The sequence below is a fragment of the Mauremys mutica genome, chromosome 14 (assembly GCF_020497125.1).
Source record: "Mauremys mutica isolate MM-2020 ecotype Southern chromosome 14, ASM2049712v1, whole genome shotgun sequence".
Taxonomy (NCBI): Eukaryota; Metazoa; Chordata; order Testudines; family Geoemydidae; genus Mauremys; species Mauremys mutica.
This window is the reverse complement of record NC_059085.1, coordinates 8,887,897-8,893,495: the sequence shown is the minus strand read 5'-3', so window position 1 is coordinate 8,893,495 and position 5,599 is coordinate 8,887,897.

The following is a 5,599-nucleotide window of genomic DNA, read 5'->3' as shown; positions in this document are numbered from 1 at the left end:
TTTGGAAAATCGTGTTAAACGTTTGAGTCTCTAAACACCCAAAGCCCTGCCCTGCCCTCCGTCCTGCTGGGAACGTTGTGGTGAAAGCAGGACTCGGCTTACTAATGTTTACAATGGGAACCATACTGCATCTTGTCTCCCCTTTCTGGTGCTGCTGAACAGTGTCAGTTTGCATGTCACGGCCAAGGCACAGCCCCTGAAGTTGGAGAGGGCATCAGCAAGCACCTAGTTCACATTTTACAGGGACATCTTCACTGTCTTATTCTATCCTAGAAGCTTTAAAAGAAAACTCCATTCACAGCTTGTCCTTGAATGGACCAGTTCCCATGTCTGATGTGGATCTCCGCCTTTTCCTGTGGCACAATTAAAGTCCCACCTTTAGGGTTTTGATGAGGAACTTTGTCTGAATGATTCCCTTGGGTTGCAGGCAGGAGACACAGCAGGTGTATGATGTACAAGAACCAAACCTGGCTAACGCGCTCACTGCCCAAGCTAAATGCAATGGAACCAGCATCGCGTAACCCAAGCGTTTCCAGCACTGCGTCTTGACAATGTAAGGGCTGGGAACAGAGGTGAAACCAATCTGTGTTTTATCCTGTCTTCCCCGATTGCTGCTCAGCCTGAAGAGGGCCATAACTCTACCTTTTGCTGGAGGTAACTTTGTTCAGTGTTTTGTGCTGAGATGTATACAGCAGTGCACAGCAGGTGAGCTGTGCTTGGACACTTAACAGGTACCTGCCCTGAAGAATTTAGTCTAATGACCCAGTGCTGCAGACAGTACAGTCAGTGGGACTCCGTGGGCAGCGGCAGGCCCTAGTGGTGCGCTCTAGGGCAAAACGAAGGGCTTGGTTGACAGGCGGATCCAAGTGTATGAGCAGTCTAGAAGAAAGCACAGAAGGAGGGAGTGAAGAGGACCCAGGGTCAGGCCAGGAGCAAAGGCTGCATGTAACGAGCAGAGGACATGACTTGAGGACTCGGTGCTCTAATCCTGTAGGATGGTTCTGAGGGATCAGCAAGGGTTTGTCATTCAGGATGGCTGGGCAGTGCAGAGTGTTGTGTGGGAAGCTTTGCATAGCCACTACCTCGAGCCAGTGGTCTAATTCCTTGCTTCCTTAAGCATGGCCTCCACACACACTCTTTAAAAGTTACCTATCAACCGGGATCCTGCTTGCTTTCCCGGTGATGAAACCTGCTCCGTCATGGTCCCAGGTAGAGAGGTTCTCTAGCCATAAAAGCGCTCTAAGGGTGTATGGCCATGAAAGTGCTTTGATCCATACCTGTCAACAATGCGATCTTAAATTCACCCCCCTCTGGTCTGTCTTGTGCATTTACTGGGCCACACAAGCGTGGTCTGAGCGGTTCCCCAATGCCTCGGTATGAATAGCAATGTGGAGAGAGGTGTCTACGATGGCTCAACCTCTGTAGCCATAGAGCGAGACCCTTCCTGCTATGGTGGTGGGTGTGGAAATCAGATCAAGACACCTGAGGAGAAGCAGAGCAGGGCTGAGGGTGAAATCTGTCCTAACTTTTCTGAGAGTAGTCTGGAGAGAGACCCAAGAGCTGTGAAGGGACTTGTGAAACACCGGCTGTCAGCCTCCCTTTGTGCTTGCTGTTCACTGCTGCTTTGGGTGCTAATCCAGGCTGTTTTATGGAGCCACACCCATGTCTGGATTTTGTTGAAATGAAAAATGCTCAGACAGCTGCATCACTCAAGTTAGAAATGGGTGTAATTGAGAAATGAAGACAGAAGGGAGAAGAATTGGGTAATACTGCACACACTTCAGCGCGCGCCCAAGGCAGAGTGGCATGCAGGTAAGGATTGCCCAATACTCACTAGGCAGAGAGCTTCTTGTCATGTGCCAGCTTTGTAAGTAAGCAAAGATCCATGCTTGGGTGAGGTTTACCCTGGCACTCTGTGTAGATCGGGTGCAACTGTGCCAGAAGGCCACAAGCTGCAGGTTTATCATCAAAACACCTGAAAAAGGCCAGAGTACTTGAAGGATGGAGGAAATGTTATGAAAATAACAACTTGAGCTGGAGGAAAACTGCCTTTCTCAGAATCAGCTGTTTTTGCAACAGAAATGGCGCAATTGGTTGTTTTTCTCTCTACCTGGCTATTTGTCTTTCACAAAACACCCAGTAATGCAAATAGTCATTCTGCAGCTGTGCCTGTGTCCGCATGGAGCAGCTGAACTGAGATGGAAAGAGGTGGTTTCTCTCCTAGTGCATGTGGTGGGGCTAACAGTTGAGTTAGAGCATCTCTTTTTTTGGTAAATACAGTGAAGCTCGGTAAACACAATTATATGTTAAACTTCTAACACTGCCCTCTTCAGCTGTGAAGAGACAGACTGTGTGGTTCTGTGGGTTAGGTGCAGCCTCCTCAGGCAAAGTGACTTGCACCCTGAGACCACTCATCAGTTGCTTTCCATAATTCTTTGGAGAGCTGTGCCAGCCTGGAAGAACTAACCTCTGCTGGGATTGCTTCAGAGCAGCATGGAGCAAATGCCCAATTGCTTGGTTGAGTTTGTGACTCTTGCTGAGATGCAGTAAGTAGGTGCTTGGTGGGTTCAGTGGAAAAGTCCTGGCTCCACTTCTGAGCGTGGTGGCTCATGCCTCAGACTGTGGTAGCAGATGTTCTTCATGGTTAAGTGCGTAGAGGTTTAGTCTGCTGCTTAAAATAAGTATCCTGGCCAAATACTAGTTTTCTGACATGTGGGAACACCCCTTGGGTTTAGCCGTTCATTGGCTCCTTGGGGTGCCTCCCTTGTTTTTTGCCCCATGCTGTATCCTTTCAGCTTCTGTGATCATTTAGTAGTCTAGGAACGGATCCATCGTGGTTGGTCTTGGAGCTCATTCTCTCTCACTGTCAGGCTGTCTCTTGGAGCTGTTAGTATGTAGGCTGCTGATTAACCATTTGTCTACCAGCTCTAGGTGTTTTGCAAGTGTTTCCCTATAAACAGGTGAAATAAAAAATAGCGGGTCTAGTAAATGAAATTCATTTCAGGGTAAACCTGAATCCGCTGCTGTCTCCAGCACCCCACTGCCTACTTCCAGTTCAGCAGTCGTGTGAACTCCAGAAGTGAGGGAGAGAGAAAAGAATAAATGTAGGGAATCTACTCTCTACTACTCTTTCTCCCTTACCATTCCTGGCCACCTGCTTCTGGTCCATGCGGCCTATGGGATGTTTACAGCAGACCCTGTAGGCTTTGTAAAGTTTCTGTTCCTTTATAAAAACTTTGTCACACACAAGACAATTCCCCACCCAACTCAACCAAGCACTGCTCCTCAACAGGACCAACAGAACAATAGAAGCGCATCATCTACTGGTCAAGCTGGCTTGGTGCTACGATGAGCCAAACTACACTGTAAATTAATCTGTCTGAAGCAAACCCCTGTCCCCTCTCCCTTAAATGCCTTGTCTGACTGAGCCCGAAGTGTCCATACAAATGTTGCTGACTGCATTAAGATCTGTTGTGAAATTTCAGGTAGATGGATTTGATTTTGGTGAAGTTCAAAGGTGTGTTGGAGTCAAATGTAGGTATGTAATAGGCAAGCTAGCGTCACCTTAACTAGGCCACTCTTCATCCCGCCACTGCAGAGGTGCATTTTAATTAGTGTGGTACTGCTCGGCGGTGGCAGAATGTGAAGTTGGGGCCGGCTGTGCTCACTGGTTTCTGGTGCAGTCAGAGTGCTGTGCTGTTTTATTACAAGAGGGTAAGAATGAAACTGGTGTTGGTAGCAGAGTCCCTTTTACGTGATTCCTGTGCACCTAGAGTTCCTCTCTTGCCCGTAGTTCTGGTCTGGTAGGAGATCAGCTAACTCCAGGGCTGCTTTCTAACAAAACTGCAGCTGGTTATTTGGTGGATGAGGGGCAGCCAGGGGGTGCTCTTGTCTTGTGTTGATTGATCCTTTTACTCTTCCGGGCAGGGGAGTTCTAAGGCCTGGTCTACACTAAGGGTGGGGGGGTCGAACTAAGGTACGCGACTTCAGCTACGCGAATAGCATAGCTGAAGTCGAAGTACCTTAGTTCGGGCTACTCACCCGTCCAGACACCGCGGGATCGAAGTCCGCGGCTCCAAGGTCGACTCCGCCACCGCCGTTCGCGGTGGTGAAGTTCTGGAGTCGACCGGAGTGCGTGGGGAGTTCGAACTATCGCGTCTTGATTAGACGCGATAGTTCGAACTCCGAGAAGTCAAACTCTTCGCGTCAACCCGTGCGGTAAGTATAGACCTTCCCTTAGTTGGGTACGGCCTGGCTGCTTGATGGGGAGGGAGACTGCTGTAGAGCATAGGTACGAGGCTGAGCAGACTCAGGTCAGGAACGTCTGAGGCACAGGAGAGCAGAGTAAGAGGTGTAGCCAGAGTTATTGTTTGCTCGCTCTGTACTGGAAGTGGTACACAACTGTTCTTACCTGACTCACCTGTGTTCCCGATTTGTATGTAGCTGGAATGGGTGTTAGCTGAGGAAAGGGACTAATTATTGCCAAACACTGCATCTCTCACAAATTAAACAACCTTAGTTAAGGAGCTGGAGATGCTGTGGCTGAGCCCAACTCCTCCTTCCCCACATAGCAGCTGACCTAGGCAACTGCAATGCTATTCTCTCCCTCCCCCTCCTGCAAGTCTTTCCTGTCCGTGCATCCAACGTGACTCTGTACCTGCAGTGAGAAGGGCGGCCCTTCGGTTTCCTCCCCACTTACATGCTTGTGCACAGAAGCCAGTGTGAATCTGCAACCCTCTCCTTGTCCTAATTTACTCCTGGGGCATGTGGTGCCAAAAAAATTAAAATTCTGCACACGTTTTAAAATTCTGCACATCTTTTTTTTTTTTTTTTGGTCAAATAAATGTGGAGACTCCAGCATGGCAGTGGGGAGCACAGGCCCCTGGCTGCATGGAGGTGGGAGGTCACTGTCAAGCTTTCCCCCTCCCCCCGGACCCTAACTCAGTGGTGAGGCTGCACCCAACCCTGACAGCACAAGGACTGGGTCTGCCCCAGGGCCCTGCCCTCTATGTGGGCAAGGCAGGATCCAAGTGTGGGAGGAGCCAGGTGTGGGTTGAGAGGGTTCTGTGGGGGGCAGTCTGGGTGTGGGCAGTTCAGTGGTGGATCTGAGGACAGGGGAGATCTGGATCCACAGGGACTTGGGGGGGTGGGGAGGTGTTTCCTGGGTGCAGTGGTAATGGGTCTCTGCAAGGAAGTCCAGATGAAGGTGGTTGGGGGTCAGTGGGGTGGGGGTCTGGGTATGGGGGATAGAGCTTGGCAGAAAAGACTAGGTGGGGGGGATTCGGGGGGGGTCCAGATGCTGGGGAAGTGGGGTGTGGATCCAGGTGGCTCACTGGGGGGTTCAGGTGTGTATGGGGGGGGTTCTGAGTGCAGCGGGATGAGGCTCAGCAGGAGGGTCTGGGTATGAGGAGGTCTGGATGCATGAGTGTTGGCCAGATGGGGGACAGCTCCCTGTATAGGGAGCCCTCCCCATGCAGCTGAAGAGCAATGGGTGTAGGAAGCAGGGGGAGTTTGCAGAGCTTCCTGCCATTGGGGGAGAAAGCGGGGGTGAGTCTGACCTGGCCCTGGATGCTGTGCAGGGGAAGAGGAAGTCCCATCC